This window comes from Crocodylus siamensis, chromosome 4 (assembly GCF_052110815.1).
Source record: "Crocodylus siamensis isolate JL-2025a chromosome 4, ASM5211081v1, whole genome shotgun sequence".
In the NCBI taxonomy this organism is placed as follows: Eukaryota; Metazoa; Chordata; order Crocodylia; family Crocodylidae; genus Crocodylus; species Crocodylus siamensis.
This window is the reverse complement of record NC_143398.1, coordinates 133,868,085-133,895,035: the sequence shown is the minus strand read 5'-3', so window position 1 is coordinate 133,895,035 and position 26,951 is coordinate 133,868,085. Positions and strand designations below refer to the sequence as shown.

Genomic DNA, 26,951 nt, shown 5'->3' with positions numbered 1-26,951 from the left:
GAATCTTGGTATTCTTAACGTAATACGGATTTTAGCTATATAATCTCAGCTTCAGGATCAGCTTTCAAGGAATGATGAAGAGCTGTAAAACTGTTGTACAAGGAGAAACCATCACTAGATTCATATAGATCACTGGAACAGTAAATCACAAATTCCTCATATTTAGGAATGGTCTTTTATGGGATGCAGAGCAGTTGTAAACGTTGTTGAGAATGATATGCACTTATTGAAAAGCAAGAAGAGATGTATTTTTTTAAATCAAATTGGTCTCGATTGGCTTAATTGAAATTAAATTGGTCTCAATTAAAGCATCCAAGGTACAAGATTTCTTGAAGAATGGTGCCAGATTATGCATGCTGACAAAGCCTTTTGAGTCGCAGTGATTTCTTAATATTCAGCATTTAAACCCCACTGGTAGTTCGTAAATGAATATACATTCCCATCCAAACATTTCATACCATTGCTTACCTTGGACTGGGTGCAAAAATCTTATCTACAGTATTCCTTTCCTTAAGGCTATGCGCGCTAGTTAGAGCTGTCTTTTCACTTACTGGCTATAGTTAAAAAAAAAGTCGATGTGTATAGAGTGGAGACAAAGCTGAATCTTATGAAACCAATTAAGCATGCTATTCATTCTCTCTGGAGTCAGTGGGAGTTGGATAAAACTCTCTAAGGCACTTGTTCTCTGTCCATCACCTACACACCACCTGATCTGGATGCTGAAATGACTCAGAGAGATTAAAAGAGTTTAGTCAAGGCACTGTGGTGATGTGCACAGTGTAAAAACACAGATTAGGCCAGTGGTTTTTATCCTGTCGTCCACTGACCCCTGAGGGTCTGCAGACTGAGTCTAAGGGGTCTGTGAAAGATTACTATGATCAGTCAGAAGTATGCAAATATCCACACTTACAATTCAAAGGGGTCCACACCTCCAGTCAAAATTTTTTAGGGGTCTGCAAATGAAAAAAGGTTGAAAACCACTGAATTAGGCATATAATAATTGTTGCTGCATTTGTGATCACAGCTCTCAGTATCCTTCCAGCTTTGTGGCCCAGGCAGAAATTTGGGCCTGTCCTTAAATGATGTTGAGTATCTACATCAGTTAATTCTGAAGCACTGATTAAATCTCTGTCACACACACACACACACATTAAACATTTTATTTATTCAGCAAAAGAACAACTTGTCTTTAAATTAAGCAGTGGATACATACAGCATGTGTTTTAAGAAATTATGCTAGCAAGCAAATGATCCACATACATTGCTTGACACAGTTGAACCTTACATTAAAAGATGGTGGAATACAATTAAAACCTTGAAGTTCCCTACTCATTTAGCACAAAAGCCATAGCATGACTGCAGGAATGAGCTCTAATGGAGAGGGCATGAGATTTGGGATGAAGGCCAGTGGGGTATTAATCCCAGTGCTAATGCTAACTAACTTTGTGACCTTGGCCAAGTCATTTCACTTCCTGTCTTTTTATGTTTTTTCCTATAAGTATGTGACCTTTGCAATGAAACTTCCAAACTGCTTGGTTTTACATGCTGGGGTTGGGGGGGTTCTAATTGAAAATATGCTGCACTGCTTTAGAAGCAATCGCCAAACTCCACCTCTTACCAGGTGCAAAAGAAGTAAACTACATCAGAACTTCAGGCTGTAGGGAAGCCACAAAGGGCTTGCCTACATCAAGCCCGGTCAAGATGAACCCCTTCATGGCCTAATCATTCATGCCAGAAGGTATGTCCAAACCCAGAAGTACATCCATAAGCTGGTTGCTGGGGAACAACCCAGAGCACATCACAAGCATACCAGAGTCTGAGATCTCAAGAACAGTCTCAGAGGAATGGCTTCAGTGTATTTACCATCCAATTCCTGGTTTTGGTGCCTGTATGTGGGTTCAGGTGGGCAGCGTGGAAATGGTTGGAAAATGTGTCTGTTTTGGTATAGACTAGCCAAAAAGGAATTCTGTATTCCATGTGTACTGAAGAGCAGAGCTCCCTGATTATTCCTTCCAGAGTAGCATGTAATGGGGTTGGAAAAAGTGAAAGGCATGATGTGACTTGGCTGAGTCCATTAATATACCTGGCCAAAACCCAGATTTTGAGGTAAGAGGCAGCGTAACAGATGCCAGCATAGTCTCTGCACTGCAGCAGCTGCTGTGGAGCTGATCCACTGGTGCTCATGGTTCTCATAACTTTCCAGATTCTTTCTAGAGAGAACAGACTGAAGAGAGAAAAGCAAAGTAGAAAAGAAATGCATCCAGTACACACTGGCTTCCAACAATTAGTGGTAATGGAGGCTGAGAAATCACCTTCTGATGCATGGGTGTTGTGGCAGAAAGAAGACTACCCAATTTATGAAGAATTTGTAATAAAATAAAGATCTTGCCACCCTTAGAAAGAAGCACAACCCATTATCTGCACGAGGTGCATCCAACCCAACATGCTGTTAAACATCAAATGGACTATAGAACAACAGGGCACCCTTTGTCTCATCCATTGCATCCTTTTCTCCCATCAAACATATTTAAAGACTAGAAACCATTAACTGAGTGTATGCAAACTAGAAAACTGTGCAACAGGCAGTACCACCTGTGCTTGTCTAATTCTAATCCAAGCAGGCAGCTAACACCCAACTGTGGAGGAGGGCAGAAATCCTGTTGGTGACTCAGAGCCACAAGGAAAGAGGAAGAGAGAGGTTGTTATGGTCTTGTGGTACTCTGAGACTTTCATCAGTAAAACAACCATGAAGCCCATATCCCATTATTCTTCTGTCCTAAGGGAATAGGTTTGAGATGCAGGCTGACTGACTGGATGGCTAGCAAGTATAGGAAGTCCAGGATAACCTGTGTTCTAACCCAGCATAGCATTTCCTATGTTCTTATACTCTAATATCTAAAGCACTTTCTTGTGTAGGAATAGGAGTGACATAAATTAATGTATACAGAGTCCTCTACAGTAAAAGCTACATGCCAGCTTCCATACACAGATTAGGTTTTGGAAGCCTTTTCCATTACAGAAATTTCACAATACAATCGTTCTAGTAAACAGTGGCACAAGATGTACTGCAGGGCAATTACTTTGTCAAGAAACACATTTTAACAACATGGGCTGTGTGTACAGCCAATTCAAACTAGCCTCATGGAAATATTGTGAACACTGAAAATATGCTCTAAGGCCCCAACCACTGAAAGAGTGTACATGGCACTACATTTATTCAAATGATCATGCATTTGTATAGTTAAGAGTCAGTGGGAAGGGGTTGATAGTAAGGAGATGAATGTTTCATTAGAACAAATACGAACATTTTAATTCTGTGGGAGCATCTATGCTTGCAATTAATTCAACTGAATAAACTCTGGTGTAGTTTACACCAGAGTTTATTGCTCCTGAGTGCTGTGTTCACATGTGTACCCATGACTGCAGCACATTGGGCCAAGGCAGAGTAGCCCTGGCTGGCAGGAGGCCTAGGGGTCAGCCTGCTAGTCTGGGGATGCTCCAACTCAGCTCAACCTGCTGTGGAGGGGCTCACCAGGGTGCTTCAGTGCAGTGATAGCTGGCTGGCAGCCCCCACACTGAAGTACCCTCATGTCCCAGCCAGCCCTGTCAACATCTACACCTGCATTGTGGCATACTAAATAATACCACCACAGGATAATACTTGTATTTACAAATACTAACCTACAGTGGCATTTATTAGTTTACCATGGCCTAATAGGATCACGTGTGTAGATGCTGAGACTTTACTGTGAAGTTAGGTATAGGTGAGTTACAGCTTGTAAGTATCAGCGTGGGCCATAAGTGCCAACTTCTATTTTTGCCGGGGGGACCCTAAGATGGAATGGAATGGATGTATGGAAAGTTTTATGCACTTCAGGTGACAGCCCTCTTCCCAAGGGCCCCCATATACTCAGCACCTCTGGCCTGGGCTCCCATGGCAAACAGCACAGGCACAAACTGTACCTGTCAACTGTCTGGCAAAGATGATAGGGGGTAAGTAATGGAGAAGATTAAAACCCAGATTTTCTGTTTGATGGAAAATTCCAACATTCCTATAAAGGTTTTGTTCTAATTTGCGATAAAAAAATATTTTTCCACATTTCGCATGGAAGAGATCTTCTGAATATTTTTCATTTAGGAAAATCACAAATGTATCCATTCCAATTTTTCCTCTAATCAAAGGGCCCCTGAGTCTAGAGAACTCCTTGGGGTGAGATATCAGAGCCCCCAACTGCAGGGTGGGAGGCCTATGTACTATGAACACCCCATTTCATGCCAGGCTGCTAAGATTTCTAGGTCTTTCCAAGTTTCTCGCACACAGCAAAGACCCACTAGGAATCCCCACTTGAGTAAGGACTGCCAGGCTTCTTGTGTTTCAGGATACCTAGAAACTGTGAGAGGCCCAGCTCCAGATAGGACCTCCAAATGCTGCTAGGCTCAGAACTACACAGCAGGATATCTGAGAGCCCCGGCACATACTGTGCCTCTAGGCAGGCTGACAAGGAGTTGGGGGTGGAGGAAAGGCAGGCAGGTTTCCATTGGAAACCCACCTGCTTTCCACAAAGCTGTTTAAACCAATTGCTGCCATGGAGCATTTCAGTTTCAGTGTCACAACATTTTCTGACACAGACTTGTTCCATCAGAAGTTTTCCAAACAACTCTATTACAGACCTCAATCAAGGAAACAGAAAATAATATCCCATACCCCTGAGTGTTTTTCTGTCCCTCCCCCCGTGCTTCATACATCTCCTTCTTAAATGAGTGATTTAAGAGATTCATTCAGGAGATTCTTTCAGGAGATTCTGATGCAGACTCAGGACCATATCACAGAGACACCAGGCCAAGAAAGTGGTCTGGCACAGACCAGACTTCATGCAGAAAAAGGGACTGGATTCAGAGCAGCTAGAAATGGAAAATACTGTAAGATCCCAGCATCCATCCCCATGCAAGTATGGGATACAGTTGTCCAATAGAGGGCATATTATATCAGATATTAAAAAGCACTGAATATTAAAAAGCACTGAAATATTCTGATCAGTTTGGCTGTGGTTCCTGTTTTAAAAATGTGGGGGTTCAGAGTGATCTCCAATTTTATTGAAGAGTCTTTTTTCCCCCATTTCTCAAAAGAAAATGCTGGTATGATGCAAATCAGCACAGTCAAAATCAATGAATAATTAATTTGCAAGACTAATGGATAAAAATGTGGGGTTTATTTGCCTAATAGGGTTTCAGTTAGGCGAACAAACAGCTAAAATGTGTATATTACATGTTGTGGTAAGACATGCACCTGCAGGAATGATTGTCCAGGATACAGTTGCTGTGGAGGGTGCATAGTATATAATTTCTCAATGGTCTGGCACATCTTCAACTCCTACTCTTTTGATTTCACCTGTCAGTGAATGCATTCACTGAAGCAATACAGAATCAAAAAGAGGGGAGGGCAGATCCTACTTTCAAAGTATTTGTGGAGCCATAAAATGCCACTCTGCTATAATCATTCTGAATTAAGAGGAGTGGACAGAGATGACAGTAGCCAGATTTGTCAAGTCCTTTTTCAAGGCTGATGACAAGGCTATGATAGTAAAAATAATTCCTTATGTGGACAAGCATACTCCACCAAAATGTTACCGGGTGGAGCAAGGTTTATTAACATTGGTTGGGAGCAAGGAGCATGCAGCCAACAGCTGTCATGATGAGACCAGCAAATATTTTAATTGAGAGGAATATTTGCTTAACAAATGAGCATGCACAAAACTGGTTTCTTTGTTTTGGATGTTATCCCTCTCACAGCGTTTACTAATTAGTCCCCTCCTGTATTCTTGGCATTATGAGCAAAATTCAGACTCAGTGTAAGCCAGATAAAACTCTGTCAGCTTGAGCAGAGTGGCACCTGCTTCTACTAGCTAAGAATCTGGCTCAGTGAATTTGGCAAGATGGGCCTGGTCTTTAGCGGGTGTGAACTGGGGTCATTTCATTGAAGTTGCTGGAACTACATTAATTTATTCCAGTCGAGGTGCTGACTTGATGGCTCTGTACCATTATTTCTAATCTCTTTCCTTTGAGGCATCTCTTTTTTTTTCCATTACAGCTCTCAGTCATCTGCTTTGTGCCTGATATCATGTTACTTGTGTGTTATGAGCAGGCTTCAAGGACAATACACTGTATGGAATATTTTTAGAAGACTTCACTGGTGGTCATGTTCCAAAGCTTCTGGGTGTTTCTGAAAAAAAAGCTTTCTCACCAATTACATGTTGTTATAAAAATCTGGAAACACGAACAGATTCCCAGTGACATGAGAGATCCCAGAACCATTGCTATATTCAAGAAACAAGAGAGATGAGATTGCAGTAAATATTGTGGTATTGCACTCCTGTCCATAGCTGGGAAGACCCTCCCCCTGCGTTCTCCTCAGTAGACTCACTTTCCTTGCTGAGGAAATTCTACTTTAGTCCCAGTGTAGTTTCAGACCAGTCAGAGGTGCAATAGATATGACCTTTGATGCTAAACAGCTGCAGAAGAAGTGTCACAAGCAACACCAAGATCATTACATTACCTTAATTGACCTGACTAAGGCCTTTGATTCAATCAACAGAGAGGCCCTAAGGACGATCGTGGTGAAATTTGGATATCTGCCAAAACTTCTTACCATTATCAGACTTCTTCATGACAATGTACCAGCAGCCCTCCTAAGCAATGAATCAGAAACAGACCCTTTCACTATTTAAACTGTAATTAAGCAAGGATGCACCAATGCTCTTTTCCATCTATACTGCAGCTATTCTGCATCTCATGGCTAACAGATTTCCATCTGGAATCAACATCCAGTATTGCATGGACAGGAATCTCTTTTAATATAAACCAGTTACATTCCAAATCCAAGATAACCACACCTCTATTACTGATCTTCAGTACATTGACAATTGTGTCATGCGTGTGTGCTCAATTGAAGAGTTCCAGGTCACTCTTCATTGCTCCTGTGTAGTGTATGAAATTCTTGGACTCACTGTCAACTTCACAAAAACCAAGATACTTTACCAATTTATCCCAAACCAACTAGCTGCTCCTCCACATATTACAAATATAGAGTAATCCTTGGAGAATATCGAGCATTTTCCCTCCCTGGGTAGCCACTTTTCCCGAAATATAAATATAGATGATAATACCCAACACTAGATAAAATCTGCCAGTGCTACCTTTGGATATCTCCAAAACCGTGTTTTCAATCATCATGACTTTAGGACCAAAACCAAACTTCTCACCTACCTGGCTGTTGTCATCCCTGCCCTGTTGTTATAGTGTACCAGTAGCAATAAGCCAGTATGACTTTATCCTGGGCCAGCCCTCCAGGAACGTGCCTAGGGTCCATGCAGTACAGCCCATGATACAACAGCTTCAATCCTGTTGTTACGAAGCCTAGCTAGATTAAAGTTTAAAGATTAAAGCTAGCTGCAATCATGCCTCTGATTATTGTGCTGATGTACCCATACCCAGCACTATATTCCCCATGCTTCCCTGTGCATAAATAATTCAATTCTAAAGCATTAAAAGAATCTAGAGGTTTATCCAAACTTGTGTCACATTTCAAGACCTGACTCTCTTCATGTCATCTTTCACGTGCTCATTGTGTGGTGGCCTAGTGACCATAGCCATATCAATAATTAATGGTACATTTTAAGTAATCCATCAGTGTATTTTAAACACCAGCTTTGCAAACATAACCTCAGGAGATGCACCAGCAAAATATCAAGTTTGAACATTCTGTTTGCACTTTGTTCATATGAGCACTTGTTCACATCCTTTACACATATGAGCACAGTTGGGGTGCTTCCATAAAAAATGAGCAGATTCCACTGTAACAAAATTTGTAGGCTCCAATTTATCATCAGATTAGTATGTCTATAGATACATTTATGCTGGCTTAAAGTAAGCAAGTATAGGCTGACGTCTACATGTGCAGGCGTTAAAGAACATTAACGCTGTGTGTGGACTGACTTAGGACTAATGTCTTACTGTGGTACAAAAATAATCTCTTTTACACTGACATTAAGGTATAAGTATCGCACACCTAAAAGTTTGCTTGAATTTTATTCTTTTATGAGGCAGCATGCACTTTCAGTTTTAAAGACATCCAAATGCACAGGAAGTGAGGCTTGGAATATAGATAACCAAATACCTTTAAATGTAGGACAAAAGAGCCTCAGGCACTAACTCTTCTCTACCCATAACATGTGAACAGCAGCTCAAGCTATAGATCTAGCACCACAATATGCAGGACTACAACTCAGTGCTGAGCTGAGTAGTTGTGGCTTGACTTCAGGCCAGAGGCTAAGCACTAATTCATAAATTCAGGGAAAATATAGCATTGCTAGGGAACTTACCTACTTATATGAAATGCTGCAGGAAGGGCACTTGCCCTGTTGTTGAGTCCAGGCTTTATTTGGTTCTAATCCACCCCTGCAGCACAGATGGCTGGGAGGGTCTCTACATTTCAAAATGTCTGTTTTTCACTTCTGCCACACAACTTTCCCATTAAAGGTTTAAAGGGGAAGTCCTGATTGTCAGCTAAGACATCTTATATCTTAGCTGACAATCTTTTGTTGTATCTTTTGTGATATTGTTTGTGGGACCAACTGTTTAGTTAGAGCAGAAGTTAGACAAGCTTTTAGGCACAAACTACCCCTTCCTCAGGTCTCAGATGCTGGTCATACCACATCTTCTATGGCATGTAGCAACATGCCCTGGCTGGAAACATCAGCAATCCTCAGATACAACCAGGTGAAATAAGGACAGTTTCCTTTATCTTTAAATTTCCTTGCTTTCCTGGCTCTGAGCCAGACCCTTGTATTTTGAATATAGTTTCTTATGGTTTAATTTCCTTTGGGTTTATTTCTTTAGTATTATTAAACCAGAAAAAACCCAGCTTCTCATTGGAATTGTGTAACACGAGGGACAAGATAGACTGTAGAAGCTCAATGAAACAAAATGGTTTTCCCATGAGATCTTCTCTCTGTAAATCTCACACAGCAACTGTGAAATCATTGTGTGCTGCCACTGCAGGAACACCTGTTCCTAATAATATTGATGGTTTAACTCATATGAGCAAAGGTCAGCATAAAACGGCTGACATTCGTGTCACTCTGTTCTGCAATGTATAACAAGAGTCTCATAACAGAATGTGCTTTTGCTTATTATATATGTTGCAATCTTCAGACATGTTGAGGTGGGTTCCCGTTTGCTTTTAAAACACTGATATATTTTTAAATCAGTCTTTACCTTTAAAAAGACATTACAAAACAACACTGTCAAACACAAGTCAGAGAAACATGTGATGGGGTGAGTAACTCAGAAAGAAGCTGGTTTCTACAGCCCACAATAATACTTGAATTTTAAAGTTTGTTGCCACCATGCACACATAAATAGCAAACAATATTCCTGTGGATCACAAATGCTGTATTCCCACTGAGTGAACACCTGCACATACAAGTACATGTTAACAATTGTATGTGTGAGTTTAATTTACAGGTCTGTACAACTAATTTTGAAAAGTAGGCTATAATTATCAAGCAGGAAAAAAGTTTCCATTAAAATCTGGTGCAGTTGTGAGACATTGAGAGGGTGCATCTACATGTTCATTAATGCACTGTAATTACACACATTAAGTTTAGTACCAGTAATTACAGGTACTAACTTAATGTGCTGTAATTGGCACTACTGCACATTAGCACAGATGAATACTTCTTTTGTGACATTAATGTGCAGGAGACTAAATCTGCGTATTAGCGCATTATCATGGTTTTTGCCACCCGTGCTAATGCACAGTAGAATTAGTCTTCTGCACATTAAGCATCTCATGTAGAAGTGCTCTAAGACAACAAAGTGTTATCCCAAAATAAATTAAAAGTAAGAATAAAACATTTCAAACAAGACCCATAATATTATCCAGCTCCAATGTGGTTTACAAATTGTGGGTCCTGTCCCAGAGCCCTAAATAAAGAAAAACTCCTATTGACTTCAATGAACAATGGGTGCTGACAACCATGCAGGCTTCCACTCTAACTCCTTGTGCTTTACACAAAGCACCATGAGTTAAAGCACCCCCCACCCCAACCAACAGACATTCACCTATTGGTTTGGGAGTGTGAATTGTGCCTCCCTACAGGAGCCCAGGAAGCCTGCCTGCAGCCAAAGGGCCACCACTCCCCTCCAGCCAACCCTCTCCCTCCCACCAGCTCCAAGGCTGTCTGCATGGTTGGAGGAGGGGGAGCAAGCTGCCCGCTAAGGTTTGGCTGGCCTGAGCTGGAGGTGCAGGGGCCATAAGGGTGGGGGGCTCCAATCGACCTGCCCCACCTCCAGCTCAGTCTGGGCAAACCCAGCTGGCAACTCACTCCCCCTCCCTGCAGACAACCCCAGGAACAAAGCTGGGTAGCATCAGCCCAGTCCCAGTCATGACAAAGAATTAATCCTAGGGAACCCATGCGATCAGCCACTTTAAAAGCTCTCTGAAGCCATCCATATGTGTCATGGAACAGCTACAGAGTGATTTCAGGGGACCAGTCACACAGCAAACATAAGTTCTTTCTGCACCCAATCTTTCCAAGTTTTCTCTATGAGGCCATTGCCAGAATCAGAGCTACAATCACTTCAATCACCACTGAAATGCTGCCACTGCTGGGGTGTAATCTGACAGCTGTCTAACTGCTCATATTTTGGGACAGACAAGACATATTATATACAACTGATTTCACCATTGCAAACAAGGCGACATTCCACAAAGAAGGAATTCAAAGATATGGGCAGATCCAAAAGAGGAATGAAGGGGATGCAGCCACAACCCCTTCAGCTGTGCGGTGCCTTCTACGCCCCAGCTGGTTAGTGTGGACTCTTGCTGGTGCCACTGCCTTCATATCACTTTGGAGCCCAGTAGGGTAACCCTGGTGCCATTTGCCCTCCCCCACCTTTCCTGTGCTGAATTGTGGGCAGGGGGAAACAACAGGCAAATGGCAGTGGTGCTTACTAGCAGGAGCCTGTGCCAGCCAACTGGTGAGCTCAGGTTGTTTACTGTGAATGCAGTGCATAGCTGAAGACAAATGCAACTGCACCACTGCCCCCCATGCCCCAACTGGGATCCACCCCTCTGTGAAGGCCACATCTGTACTGCATCTTACTATGCTAGGAAGCATCAGAATGAAAACTCACCTGCTCACTCCTGCTTCTGTGTATACCAAATGCTGAGAAAATGTAATGTAGCAGCTGTTTGGCAAGTAAACAGGGTGCTCACTCCCAGGGCCACTGTAATGGCAACTGCATTGCATTTTGTGGCCTTTGGCAAACACAGAGTGGGAGCAAGTGAGTAGGGTATATTTTCATAGTAGCACTCCCTACCATGGTTAGCAGCAGGACAGACATGTTCTAAGCTTTCCAGAGCACTGCAGCTAAAAGGTTGCCTTGGAACATGAGCATCTGGACCAGGACACGTTCTTCAGTGGCAGCCTCCAGAGCTCTGGAGATGTGGTGTTGATATACCCAGTGGGTCACCTCGCCACTGAGACTGCAAACAGAGATGCCAATTGAGATGTGACCTCCTCAGCCCTGGTAATGTGGCTTTTTTGCCCTGTGGGTTTTTGAGTTGAAACTTCAATGTGAAACTCAAGACAAGGAGGTATAAATCTCCTTAGACTGAGCCCAAAAGAAACATTCATAGGAATCCCTAAAAAAAGAAGATCTTCGCAGGTCTTGTCAGGAATTGAAATGTCCCCTTAAGCAAATTAAGCTAATTTAAGCAAAGGTTACATTTTTGTATCAAAGGCAGCAGAATGTTAAGACTTTGTCTGAATTTTTAAATATTTGCTTTCTCTTTGGGGAAAAGGCACCTTGGTCTCATTCTCTGAGCCCCTGAAAGTCCTTGCCTCACTATGATTTCCTTCTCTTTATACTTCTGAAGACGTCATAAGCCAGCTACCATGTGCCTGGTTCAGAAGGACTGGAGCAGTGATTCTCAACCTTTTAGGCTCAAAGCACCCCTTCTTAGACTCAAAACACCCCTTGAAAAATGCAAGCTCTTATTTTTTCACTCATTTTTTTACTACAGAAAAATAGTAGAGCAATTCTTCTATATCAAAGAATTCAGAAGTCCACAACAGGCCAAAAATATTTTGTACACTGTGGATTCCTATTTGAAATCTCTGCATTTCTCATAAGTCAAGTATAGATGTTTGCACACCTAACAGTGCTAATATTGTGTAACACTCTGCAGTACCCTTGACAGGATCTCACAGCACCCTGGTTGATAATCACTGCACTAGAGTCTACTCACTTTGGAATCCATCAGCACTGCACCTCAATCAGTTGGAAAGTGTATTGCTGAGTGCTACAAAGGGTTCCCTCTCTATCCCCAAAGCAGATCAGTGTGCTTACTCAGTCTCTGTCAATTCTGCCATCCCAGAAACCAAAGTGGGGAAAAGACGCTTGTGCTAAAACTACAGTTCATCGTACAATGTTCATTAAATGGCACCAATTACCTGTCCAATATTGTGTTAGCAAAACTATTTCCATCAATCTTTACTTCTCCCTTTGCTTCTCTTCCCTTCCCTCAGCCCTCTAGCCCTGCTGCTGTCCTTATTGAGAAGCAGCAAAAGCAAGACATGCTCACGACTTTCATCTTGCTGAGTAATATATCATGAATCATCTGTCCTGGGAGATAAAAGTTCCAGTAGATTCATTCCAATTACACATTTTATAATTTCATCTCATCCATAAATAAATATATGTGCAATGATTATATGTTTCCTGATACCAACTGCAAATCTGTACCATGTATAATGCCTGTCAGGAATCTAACCTTTGGTACTGTTGGCCTAATTGGATAGCATACAAGCCTAATCAATCATCTCCTTTGCCAAAGTCATCATTTGAACAATCAAAATTGTGCTCCTTCCCTCATGAAGATGGGAAATAACAATAGAAAACCATGTGGAAAGTAAATGCTGCAGTAATGCCCAAACACCAAAACCTGTACTTCCAACTGTTGATTACACATTGCTTAAAGGACTGAAAAGATTTTTCCCCAAAGGGATTTTTTCTTCTTGGTGGGGGAGGGGGAAGGAAAGGGTTCTCGCTCATGTGCAGTGGTCAGGATTAACCCTGCCTGCTCCACTCTTGGCTCTGATAAATGGGTGGATCGACAGGTCCTGTCAGCTGTGCATACAAAGATCCCACCAGAGCCGGTTAAATTAAACTTCCCCTCCCCTCAGCAGCAATGCTGGGGTCTGCAGAGGGTAGTGGGATGTGTAATCTGAGATTCTGGAAAGCACTCCAGTCTGAAGAATGGGGTAAGGGGGTAAATGAATCCAGAACTGATGCCGATCCTGCTTGTCACACAATTCAGTTTACTGCATGACTACCTGTTGTTTTTTACAGTCCTTTTCAGATTTAATGTAGAAATACACAATACACCCTGAGAGACATATATACAAATACAGCCTGTGATGTACACAATGCCTGTTTTGCTTCTCTTCCTTGTGCCCTGATTGGGAAAAAGAGCTGGTCTCATGAAAATACAGCTCCTGTCCATTGGAGCTGTTCTAAAAACAGATTCTTGGATTTACTCGCTCTTCCCATACAATTTTATCAAAACCACGAAGAGGAGAGGGAGAAAAAAAATCATGGCGATATAAAATGTTTAAGGTGGGAACAAAGCCAGAAAGAGAAGGCTCAGTGGAGTCCATTGCACAACTAACTTTCTTTTTTTATTTTATAAGGCTATTGATGAGGCAGATATTTGGATCACAATTGCCTCACTGATGTGAACACCTCTTTCTCATTCTCATCAATAATTCTCACCTCCAATTACACCCTGGTTCATTTTTTTACCATAAGAGCTCATTTGGTTAGTTAATATTTGGACAGTGATTTGAAAATGGAAAGTTCCATACAGGGTGTTAAATATCATTAATAAATGCAGCTTAATCTTGACTTGTTAATAAGCAACATTTCCCTCAGAAGGTAGAAGGCACTTCTTGTTCAAGGATCTCATGCTCCAAGACATTAATATTCATTAATTAGAGCTTTGCTATCTAATTCCTCTTTTAAATGTTTACCTTTTTTTTCTTGCAAATATCCCTGTCGCTGGATGTAAACAACAAGTCCATCTTAGCGTGGTGTGGCCCCGTGGACAGAAAGGAAAACGTTTTGCTACCTTGTTAATTACATCGGTGAGGTTTAGCTGTACCCTGTGGAAAGCTGTTTTCTTTTGCTTCTGCTAAGAAAGCTGGCCGGAGGAAAACAGATTTCAGATTTTCAGAGGAGTTCAATTTCCTCCAAGAGGAAATAGCTAGTAAGAAACTAAGAGAGATGAGCCTTCACTTGAATTTAATTATTTGGGAAACAATATTCCACTGTTGGTGTTCAGTGTGTTGTTTCGTGGTTTTATGTTTAGGAAGTACTGACTGATTTTATGTTTCATTTGGAGCCTCTGTGTATTTGTTTTCATGTGGTGGGCCTAATCCTGCATTCATAATTATTTTTTGTCTTGAGTAGGAGCCTGGTCCTTTTATTTGTACTTAAATGCACCTGGGTAATTTGTATAAATGGAAACACTCTTACTAATACTGTATGCTATTCTTCCTTTATGTGTGTTGTCCTGCAAAACTTTTAAAAGGAAAATAAAGAACCTTCTATATCCCCTTCCCCCGTCAAAAAAAAACCACACGCAGAATCTGCTGAGCTATTTAAAAGACACTTATGGATGTACTGAGCACCTTCAGTCTCCAGCCCATCCATGAACCCTGGAACTTGTGGTCCTGATTTATCTTAACTGATTGCTGGGTAGCTTGAAAGAATTAACAGAGTTGTAAGTGCCAGATTACAAAGACTCTACAAACATTCATTCCATCAAATATTTTAAGTTTCCCCCAGAACTCAGCTCTTCAGAGCTGCTCAGCACTTGACAGAATCACTTGTGACCTGAATAAGTAAAATGTTTTCTCAGCTCTTTACTACTTGTGCATCCAGGGGAAAAAAGTGAAGCCCCACAAGTGTGTAAAATATGGGAAGAGCTTATTACTATGCAGTGTAGTAAAGGTTTGGGGTTTTGTTTTGTTTTAACTTTCTTAATGTGTTTAAAAAGCACATGGACCAAGCTGTTTACCAGATGAAACAAAAAAGGACTAGGATATTTTCAAGCCGCTAAACTTGGATTTCAGGCAGCCAACTTGGATTGACATCCTGGATGAGCTACAGCCGATTGGCATGAAGAAGCGAGCAAAATATGCATGTGTCTTTGTGCCAAGATAGGCTAGGCTGCTGTTTTGTTTGGTGTCTGGAGAGCTGGTTTTCGTAATTAAACCAGCTTTCAAAACCTTTTTAAATAAGGATGAAGAAAAAAGGAACTGAAAGAGATTCCTCTCAGGAGTGTGTACACTACTTTAGCAACTCCTGGATCACTTTCTTTGCAGTCGCTGGAAATGTTTTATTTTAATACTTCCATGGTAGGATAGTTTATGTATACCTGCATCTATATAACCATGCTGCCAAAAACTATTCACAAACAAGGAAAAAACATCCCCCGGGATCAAGGTCAAGACGGGGTACCATCATTTCATATACACAAAATTTCTCTTTAAGACAAACCAAAGCTTCAGGCATTTCTATGCCTCTGTAACAGGCCACCATACCTGATCAAACAGTCCAGCCAGATAGAAAAGGAATGAAATGTAGAGTCCTTTGCTATTCTGCTGAAACTGAATATTTTTTTTAACCTGGAAATCAAAGGCTGCAATCACTTCAATTATATTTGCATGATGCAGTATGAACTGCATCCTAAACTTCATTCATGTCATGAGGAATGTAGGGCAGGAAAAGAGATTATGTTGTATTCAAAGTAGTTGTTATTCAAATAAAAAGACACTTTAATGGGGAACACGATTGCTAAAATTGTAGCTGATGGAATTGTTAAAACACGAAAAGAATAAATCATACAGATGGCATAAGTATGAAAAAAGCAGCAGCAGAAACAAGGCAAATGACTTCATCCTGCTTCCCCAGAAGTTAAGGGAAGGTTTGGCTTTCACTTCAAGTGGGAATCAAATCAAGGTGTACATACTCAATGCACACACTTCAGAGACATTGAGAAACACGTGACAGAATTCCATATATGTTCCTCTTCTTGAGACATGTGAGAGTCCAATATAATTGCACAATTTGCCATGGTGTGTTGCTGATTTATTTTCTACTTCCCTGCAACATGTTTTATCTGTTTGTATTGTAGAGCTGGCTAAAAAAAATGACAATTATTTTTGTGGGAATTTTTTTCTAATTCTTTTTGAAATTTCCTGTGATTTTTTTTTAAAGTTTTTAATAAAAAAACTGCAAGTCCTCTTCTTTCTCTTTGAATACTGTTTTTCTTTTTAAAAAGGGCTGCACTTAAAGCAATGGGTTTTTGAAAACCAAAAGAAGCGAAACTTTTACCATAAACTTAGAAGATTTTATTTTACATTTTTTAAACTGAAAAGACAGGAAATGTACTGAAATTTAAATTTCTGTGGAACTGTTGCTTTGTGTGAAAAGACATTTTTGGCAAAAAATACTTAGACAAGAACTGTTTCAACCTCTCTGATATTTGAATATACAGTATATATAAAAAAAATCTACGAAATTCATACTGAACTGGCTTTGCATAGCTATGCAACTCTATTTATTGGGGGGAAAAACCCTACAGCAGAATCAGAAATAAAAAAGTATGATGTCCATCTAGGCAATATCCCTTAGATGGGCATCATAATTTTTTATTCCTGATCATTTAGATAAGAACCAGTTCTACAAAGACTATTCAGAATAAATTAATCTCATTTAATTGGACTGCTCACATTTGAGGGTGGCTTATAGCAAAAATCAGTCTCAATCTTTCATGTTTTCAGTAGCCATGTCCTTTAATATATTCTATCTCTGAGGTGGAGAGAGCTACACAAAGCTATGTGCATTGTCTGACAGCAGTGAATATGGAAAATATCAGCTTTTCAGAAAATGATATCCTCTCGTCTTTTTCTGTTATAAGGAGAGTTGTCCCCTCCTTTCAGAATTATCCAGCTCTACCTTCACAGTGCATCACAATTTTGCATAATTGTATGTGTTGGCACAATTCTGCTTTTCTTTCCACCCTGTACTCAGATATATCCTGACAATCTGTGACTCTTCACTCAACAAACTGGACTCCCAATCTTTCAGTAAAAGGGTAGCACTCATTGTGACACTTACAGAAACATTTGTCCATAAGGTAATAATAGAGCAGCTATGGTAAAGGAGTTCTGAGAAAAATAATTAGAAAATTCAAGTAAGATATCCAGTTTTGCTTTTTCTCACAAAATTTAAGGTTTTTCCACCAATCCCCGCCTCTTGGAGTCATGTAATTCAGTGAGAATGTCTGCTTTATGCTATTATTATAGAGAGAAAGTTCCTAGCTTTCTAGTCTAGGATGTGGAGAAAGGTGGGTCTGATTCAGAAGGGCATTGGTACCGACTTTTATTTTTGATGGGGAGGACCTAAGATGATGGTCATGTGGAAACTTGTATGCATTTCAGGTGACAGCCCTCTTCCTGAGGGGAGCCAGGGCCCTCCGGTCCCCATGTACCCAGGTCCTCTGCAGAAAGATATTTAGGTGTCTTCCATTGATCAAGTCTCAGGCACCAAAAGATGCCTCTAATATCTCAGAAACCAAAAGATAAATAAAACATATGATTTTAAATATGTCACATGATTTTTAAGCTAGTCACATCTTTGTAAATGTGTAATACATTTTTAAAGTGTGGTGCTGGCAATATGAATCCTTGCTTTATTTCACAGCTTAAACTAAGACTGTGTCTGGTGGTATGTGGAAGCACAAGGAAGGAAGAAGAGCATAAGAAAACCTGTGCAAGGGCCAGACGCCATCAAACTAGAGTAAACAATATAGCTTTGATGCCATGTTTGTTTAGCCCCAGTTAAGTGCACTTGGATTTTCACTGGCCTACCTATATAAGCACAGACATCTAGAATGAAAGCTGCCCTCTCACCCCCATTCTTTTAATGCAGGAAAGACACATGGTACTATCAACAGAAAGAGAATTTGTGACAGGGTATAGAGTCTCTTTACAGATCTAGAGAGGGCAGCTAGCCCTGTTTGACAAAAAGGTAAGGTGCAGGTGTGGGCAATCAGATCCCTGAGCAGATCCCTAGGTGGGAACATTTAAAAAGGGCCCTGGCTGAGAAAGGACAAAGAACTGAAGGAGGTTGGTGCTACTGAGAGTGGCTGAAGAATCTTTGAGCCCTGAATTGAAAGGGCAAAGTTATTTCCTTTTGATTTCCTTTGTTGAATGTTGTGGACTGAATATTTTGTGTAAAAAGAGGAATCCAAATAAAAGACCTGTTGGGTAAGAGGTGTGTCTGTGACTTGCACAGTAATTCAGCTGGCAGTAAAGCCTGACCAACTCACAGGAATGGACACTGCACTTTGCCGTGGCTAAATAGTGTGCTCAGATGATCAGCACCTACATATAGGCACCTGGGTAACCTAGCCAGGGTGTGGGCAGCCACAATGCAAGCTTACCCAAGTGTCTGTACCTTCCCCATGCTACAATCACCTGAGTGCCTGTCAGTAGGACTTCAGGGGAAATATCCCATGGTTCTTTGAATGGCAGTAAACTGAATAGTTCTGTGAATCTTTCCCAATAGACTGGCAGAACTTGTCTGTTCTTCTAGCCACACCGTGAGGGAATTGTGGGAAGGCACTGGTGGACTATTAGCACTCATGTCCTTAATGCAAAGTAGGTTGGTGACCAGCCCAAGTGAAATTATTTGAAATTTTTGCAACCTGGACAGTATGGATCAGGAGGGATCAGGAAAGTAAGCTGCTGCAGTTACAGAAGTAGTACAAGCTGCTGCTACCTCCACAAAAGTTCCCCAAACAGGGTTGCTGCCATGGCAGTGGTGGTGGCATAGGCTGCCTGGGAGCTGCCATTCTGGTGCCCCCTTTCTGAATCAGTTCCCTGTTGCGTTTCTCCTCCCTTCTCCTCTCCCCACCCTCAAGTTATGCTGTAGTTCTAACCCATACCTAGCTTGGGTCAGCGATTTTTGTGCATGGACAAAACGGGATATGAGACAACACCCAAATAAGACTCCAGGCTAACTGCAGTGGAGATGTGCCCAAGGAGGCTACCAATGGTTATGGTGCCTCCAGCACAATGCCTCTGAATCTTCTGCTGCATTGTCTTCTCTTGTGTTGCCCCAGGCCTAGCTAGAAGTTTTCCAGCTACAATGTGACCCTACTGCTATCTGCTGTTGGCCTTCAAATCGGAGAAGATTCATTTAGAACTGAAGGCACTTCCTCCAGGATTTTGTTTCTTAACTCTTTTCTCCTCCATGCTTTTAAAAAAAAATTCAACTGCAAGCATGCTGTGTCCTTAGCCCTACTTCACATGTGCAATTCACTCCTCTCTGGGCGAGGAAGCTATGCACTGTGGTCACTTGAAGGATTTTAGAGATGGCACATTTGTCAGTCACTGCTGGTGACTGGGAGCAAAACAACAGGTCTTCTGGAAGGAGCTCCTGTGCAGCTGTCAGCTGGTTGCTTCTTTTCAATCAGTTCTTTGTCATTGACTCACAAACAGTGTTGGTTGGGGGCAGGGAGTCAGAGGCAGGATGACAAAATCTAACTTCTCTACTTTGTAATGATTATAGCTGATGTTTCATACCATTACTTTGTATGGGCTTAGTCTACACCAGAATATATAACAATGTCTTATAGGGGTGTGATAGTTTTCCCCACCATTCCTATACTAGCAAAACCCCAAGTGTAGAAAGTTATACTAGCATAAAAATAAACAAACTATCCAGCAAAAATAAGTCTCCAAGCCAATGTAATTTATACAAACAACAGAACATCATTGTAGGTATATACTGTATTTTTGTCAGGAGGGTTCGCTGGTAGAGGTATCCTGCTAAGCCTTGTTTATATACACCTAGACAGTCACTCTTAATTCTGTGGAAACTCCAGCAACAGAGACACAATAAATAGGACACGAAACTAGAACACAGGAACTTTTGGGGGGCATCTTATTTCTGCCTAGGTTTGCACCGTACCAAGCACATCAGGTTCTAGTTCAGGACTGGAGTTCCTAAGCAATATAGTTTATGAACTGTATTTTTCTAGTTATAAACATAATTTTTCTTTTTTTCTTTAAAAACACCTATAAGTATCACACTGCCCTTTCAAGTCATTAGTTGTTGTTATTGACTTATATTCAGAGAAAAAGCTGTTTTTCCTAAAACTGAACCTGAAAGTGTGGTTCAACAAAGAAGTCATTCTAGTTCAGTTCTCAACTCTGCTATAACCTTCCTCTGTAACCATATGCAAGTCATTTAATTTCTTTATGCTTACATTCTCTGACTATACAGTAAAAATACTCCCCTCCCTCCAGATCTACTGAGAGAATAAAAGCCAGGGTGAGGTGCTCAGGATAAGAAAAAATACCTGTTACAGAAGTACCTAGGTAGAAAATGAACCTTGAAAAATACATGTGTGGGTTTTGCATACATAGCATATGCCTTGGTGTGCACACACCCATTTTTACATGCAAATTATAAAAACATAGGCGCAGAACAGAAGCTCCTACCTGCCCAATCAACTGAATGTTTTGTATGTACAAATATCTGTAGATACATAAAACAGCATTGAAGGAAATAATTTCTTAAAGGATGTCGAGATTTATGTGTCCTCAGCATTCATTTGGCTGGCACTGTGGAAAATACATGTCCTCAGAATTAGTAACACCTCTTGACTCTAAAAAAACAACAAAAATACCCGCAGAACTCTTTTCTTTGATGATCTGATGAACACAGACAAATATAAATGTGTGGGAAATGTTTTGATGTCTTTCCAGTAACAGATAGCTTTTCTTTACCAGTCGATCCTTTTTGATATTGTATTGGGAATCTCAAAAACTGTCTCTAGGGAGCTTTAAGAGAAATAAGTCTTGTGCCTGGACTCACTGCATATGTCCTGCAGGGATTAAAAAAAAGAAAGAAAGAAAAACTTGTTTATAATCTATTGCTTCCTGCATTGAAAGAGTTTGCAGCAGTCTGCCAAAAGACACTGCACTTTTCTGCTGTTGCTATTTTGTTTCTAATATTGGGCCAAGCAGTTAATTTTCACCAGCCATTGTTAGTAGCAAATGATCAAAAAGGGTTTCTCTCAGGACTGATGGTTTCAGATATGTATCTGGCTCTTCATTGTAGAAGTTTAAGAGAATACAACTCACAGTTAAAAGGTTAAAAATGACTAGCCATTTTTTTCATGAAGGCCATAGTATCTATTTTTAAAAATGGAACAGAAATTGTTTATAGCAGACAACAAATCCCATCTTTGGACCTGACAATTTCACTCCTTGAAAGGAGGCCAGATGTTCTTCAAGATCATTAGATGAATCATCTGTGTTGTTAATGAGATTAAGTTTGCTGGAATAATTAGACAGATCTTACAGTTTAACAACGGGACAGTTCAACCCAAATCCATCTAGAGAATGGAGGTGTGCAAAGATCTCAAATTTTAATAGCAGCAGCACCTGCATTGAAAGCAAATCTTCCAAGCAGTCTCAATTTGCTTTCCAGACCAATGGAGTTTCCAGCCCAGCTTGTTTTCCACATGTCTGTGAATAAGTGGCCCTGGAATCTTTTTCAGCTGAGAGCAAGCTTTACCGCCAAAAAGTTTAAATGGCTGCTCACATCCATACAATTTCCTTTTACTTGAAGAGCTCAGAAACGCAAATGCAAATAAGGAAAAGATAAGTTTGATGCAAAAGGAAGTTGTGTGCTTTTTTACATTTTGAATAGTCCTGTGCTTTGTAAATAGCAGAATCCATATAATGTCAGTTAGCATGTCCAAAACCTATTAACAGGTGCTGAAAGTGACCTGGAGAACCTAATCCTGAGGACAATGATGATGTTTTCCATGAAGAAAATAAACTGACCCTTGGACTTACAGGCAGGTTTGCTGAGCAAATGAATAGAAGGCATTTGGGGCACTAAAACAGAAAATAAAAGAAGAGTTTTCTTTGATAGCAAGAAAAAAAATACAGTGCTGTGGTGAATGAACATAATAACAGAGATATTTTGGTTCTAATATTCCAAAGTGCCTCCATCATGGAGAATATGTCTTCACAGTAGAATTCATTAGGTTTGGAAATCGGAGTTAGTCAACTCTGAGTGTGCGATTCCACACTATTGATTGATACTTGAGTTGTACTTCTATGCCTGTTTCCACACTGCAGCTGTAGTACATTTGAGTTGGAGGCTATGATACCTTTGGGCATTTGCCAGGACTCTTAAGCACTACACTGCTCTAGAAATCATTTTACCCCAGACTGTGGGAATCTTTCCTGTTCATCCAGAAACCTTCTACAGATGTGTTCTCACTTCACCAGATCAGAAGGCTAAAGTGCTCCCAGACCTGCACACGCCTCCCTTTTGCCTGCCTTCCAGGCAATACCAAAGTTTGGCATTGAGCTGAGGTACATTAACTAGTCCATTAACTGTTGCATTAATAGAACTCTAATTTTGGCAAATGGAGGGGTCAGAGTAGGGCGGGGGTTTGGGCAGCCCTCCCCCCCCCCCACTGGTGACACTTGCAGGGGTGTGGCCTGGGTCCCAAGGTGCCAAAATCTGGGTCAGCTCCTGCATAAAGGCCATGGTCTTGCAGGCATAACTGGACTGATGATTGTAGTCAGACATGGCCATCCACTGTGCCCACAAGGCCTTGACCTTTATGTGGCACTATTGCACTGACTGGGAGTGCCCTCGCTCCTGCATGCCAACCTGCAGGGCCTCATAGATTTGGGCATTCAAGCACCCAGCTTGCTTGAACTGCCTCAGCACTTTAGCACCACCCCAGAGCACCACGACATTGCCAACCTCCTCCTGGGTCCAGTTGGGGCCTGGGCAGTTGGCAAGGGCATGCACACATGGACGGGGCTGGTGCTTGATGGGGAGGATGGTGAGAACATGATGTACTGTGCTGGCTGGCTGGGCCCCCACACGTCTGTCCTTGCAATGCCAACCCTGGATGGTTGCAAGCAGCATGCAGTGCAGGGGCACAGGCAGGGCCTTGGAGTCACACAGCAGAGGCAGTTCACCACAGGACCTGCAAGGACAGGAGAGGGTGCTGAGGATGAGCAGCAGCAGGGAGCTGTACTGGCCCTGCTGTCAGAGCCAGCCAGCCAGCCAGCAGCCCTTGGAGAATCTCAGGACTGGGCAAGGGGTGCAACAAGCTGCAGCCCTTTGCAACACTTACCTGTGGCCAAGCAGCAGCTCTGGAGGGGAACAGGCCAGGCAGAGGCAGCCTGTGTTCTGCCCAGGGGGCACACAAGATCTGGGCTCCTGGGGATTTCACAGGACCCACCAAGCTTCTGTGCAGTATGCCCCAAGACACAAAATGGCTTCAGGCTTTTATAACCTGCAGCTGTGGGCTGCCAGACAGCAGTCCAGCCCTAAGGCAAGAGAGACTGCCAGCTACAAGCTCTGGGGCTGGGGTCAGCCAGCCCCCTAGTGACAGGGCACACCTGGCACTAAACCTAGTACCAGGTCACATCTACACGTGCATTACTGCGCATTAACTAATCATGACTAAAACACATTTAGTCACGATTAGCCATTTTTACCATGCAGTAAGGGCACACATGTGTCAACGTGCGCCCTTTCTGCACAGTAAACTAGGCTAAGGTACATTAATGCATCTCATGTAGATGTGCCCAGTGAATAGTAGCATAAAAATGTGTATTTGGCTACAGAGGGCAAGATGAAAATACTTACAAATCCTTTTGGATGCCTCTGTGCCCACTGCTTTCCAAATAACGGGTTTGTGTGTCTCTGTGCAGAGGTTACGTAAAGTCAGGAAGAAGAACTTGAAGTGTGTGTAAACAGATGGCACTGCTGGCAGACAGTCGGGTTCAGACAACTAGAAAGTGTGTTTCTGATGTTTTGGCCAGAGTTGAGGAGGTAAGGGCAGTGAGGGATGCCATGTGTAGGGGGTAGCAAATCATTTGAGTAGCAAAGAATTTACAAACAAAAGAAGCAGGCTAGACAGGAAACTTTCCAAATACCACTCCCCACACCCCATGAGAAAAATAGTACAGTCACATGCATGTCACACACCTAAGTTATAAGGAGTGCAGAAGTGTTGTCCTGCATGTACTCATATGTCAAGGAGGGAAGCAGTCTAGGAGTACTAGGTATATCCCTGGTTACACTACTGTGCACCCATATCTTTGTTTTAAAGAGGGAAATGAGATTCCATAGATATCATATACATTAGAGGCTGCAAGGGACCTCACAAGATCATGGAGTCCTGCCCTCTTGCCATAGGCAGGAAGTCTGGGGGGTTCAAATGATCCCTGCAAGATAAACATCCAAACATCTTTTGAATGAGTCCAGAGCAGGTACTTACACCACCTCCAGGGGGAGGCTGTTCCTTATGTTCAAACTAAATCGGCCTTCTAGCAGTTTTGTGGCCATTGGATGTTGTTATTTCTTGAGAAGCCCTGGTAAACAGCTGTTCTTCCAGATCCTGATGCACTCCCCTTATGTACTTACAGGCTGCCACCAAGTCCCTCCTGAACCTTCTCTTCTTCAGGCTGAAGAGTCCCATGTCCCTCAGCCTCTCTTCATAAGGCCTGCTCTCTTGACCTTTGATCATAAAGGTGGCTCTCCTCTGGACTTTCTCAAGCCTATTCACATTCTTCCTGAACCAGGGGGCCCAAAACTGGGTGCAGGACTCCAGCTGCAGCCTCACCAAGGCCAAGTAAAGCAGGAGGATAACATACCTGGTTTTGCTAGAGATGCATCGATGGATGCATGCCAGAGTTTTGTTAGCTTTGCCAGTCATGCCAATTGCATTGGTGGCTCATGTTTATCCTGTGGTCAGTCAAGACCCCCAAGTCTCTTTCAGTCATGGTACTGATGAGTAAGGTAACATGATGCTTTAGAGTAAGGTAATATATCCACACTATGTGTATTGGTTTCATTATTCTAATTGTTATTATAATAAGACTTTATTAAGAGGTTTGGTTTAAAATTCCTGCGGCTCTCTTATTTACTAAACAATCATATATCGATGTATCATGCAACCAGATGCTTTACTTAAAAACTAAAATGGTCTTTAGAACCATGTAGTGAATGCAGATGCTAGGAAAAATGCAGGTGTGCCCAATGATAAAGCAATCATTGCAATGGGAAGAATTGGTGGAGGATGTGAAGGTGCTGAGTAACCTGGGAGGAAGCAATCACAATACAATAGAATTCCATATCCTAAGACAAGGAAAGCATAGGGTCTGCAGAATTAGGATGCCAGATTTCAAAAAGGCAAATTTGATCTGATTCAAGGAGGCAAGGGTATCATGGAGGATAGATTGAAAGACAAAGGTGTCCAGGAAGGCTGGGAGCTTCTAACGGGCACAATATTGGAATCCCAACAAGAAACTGTCCAGGCACAATGGAAGCACAAGAAGAATGGCAAAAGACCAATATGGCTACACAAGAAGCTTCTAAAATACCTCAAATGCAAAAGGAAGGCATACAGGCAATGGAAGAATGGGCAGGTCGCTGGGAAAGCATAACCTGCAGGGACAAAATCAGGAAGGCAAAGATAAAGAACAAGGTGTACCTGGGAAAAAAGGCAAAAATAAGGAACCAACAATCTACAAACCAACTTGCTTCACCTCAGTAACTAGGAAGTTGCAGCAGCATTTCCTAAGGAAGGCCATTTGCAAGCATCTGGAGAACAAAAGGCTGATCAAAAGCAGCCAGCATGGATTTATGAAAACTAAATCATGTCAAACAAACTTGAAATTAGTCTTTGACAATGTAACTACTTGGGTGGATAAAGGGAATGCTGTGGATATAGTGTATCTGGACTTCAGCAAAGCTTTTGACAAGGTCCTGCACAACCTTCTCATAAATTGGAAAAATGTGGGCTAGATAAAACTACTACAATGTGGATAGATAACTGGCTCAATAGCGTCAAGTAGAGGGTAATTATTAATGGGTCCGTGTCAGAATAGTAGGAGGTTTTGCCTGTAATCCCACTGAGGCTGTCCTGGTTCCAGTGCTGTTCAACATGTTTATTAACAATTTGGATGCTGGCATAGAAAGTTTGCAGGCAACATGAAACTGGGAAGACTTGTGAACACAGTGGAGGATGGGAGTGCAATTCAGAAGGATCTCAACAAATTGACAATCTGGGCTAGAGCTAAAAGGATGAAGTTCAATGCAGACAAATGCGAGGTGTTACATCTCAAGAGGGATACTAAAAAATAATCAAAGGAATAATCTGTTATCTGCCATCACTGTGGATAGGATAGCTCTATCCTCTTTGTAACTACCCTGCGTTAGTTGAAGGCTGTTTTTAAATCCCCACTCTCAATCATTTGTTCTCCAGACTAAATAAGCCCAGTTCCCTCCGCCTGTCCTCAGAAGTCATGTGCCCCAGCCCCCTTTTTGTTGCTCTCCACTGGAATCTCTCTAATTTTCCCACATCCTTTCTGTAGTGAGGGACCCAAAACTGGACACACTACATCAGATGTGGCCTCACCAGTGCCGAATAGAAGGAAATAATTACTTGCCTCAGTCTGCTGGCAACACTCCTATTAATGCAGCCCAGTATGCTGCTAGCTTTCTTGGCAACAAGGACACACTGTTAGGTCATATTCATCTTATTGCCCACTGTAACCCCCTGGTCCTTTTCTACAGAGCTACTGCTTAGCCAGTCAGTCCCCAGCCTGTACCGGTGCACTTAGGATGGAACATTCCCCAAAGCATAAGTTTTTCTGGGATGGTTTGGCTAGAGATGATCCTGCCTCAGGCAGGGGATTGAACTAGATGGCCTCTGGAGGCCCCTTCCAGCCCTACTTCTCTATGATTCTTTGAATGTCACT

General features: G+C 41.8%; 1 protein-coding gene and 1 long non-coding RNA gene across 2 annotated transcripts in view; one reads left to right on the top strand and one right to left on the bottom strand.

The window, feature by feature from the left end:
* Positions 1-26,951, top strand: part of LOC149866530 (potassium voltage-gated channel subfamily KQT member 1-like) — an 808,906-nt gene that overhangs the window by 747,174 nt on the left and 34,781 nt on the right. The window lies entirely within an intron of this gene.
* LOC149866531 (uncharacterized) overlaps positions 1-26,951 on the bottom strand; it is a 163,594-nt gene that overhangs the window by 115,880 nt on the left and 20,763 nt on the right. The window contains exon 2 of the long non-coding RNA XR_016441593.1: positions 911-953. This is a non-coding gene — a long non-coding RNA (uncharacterized LOC149866531). The remainder of the gene's footprint in view (positions 1-910; positions 954-26,951) is intronic.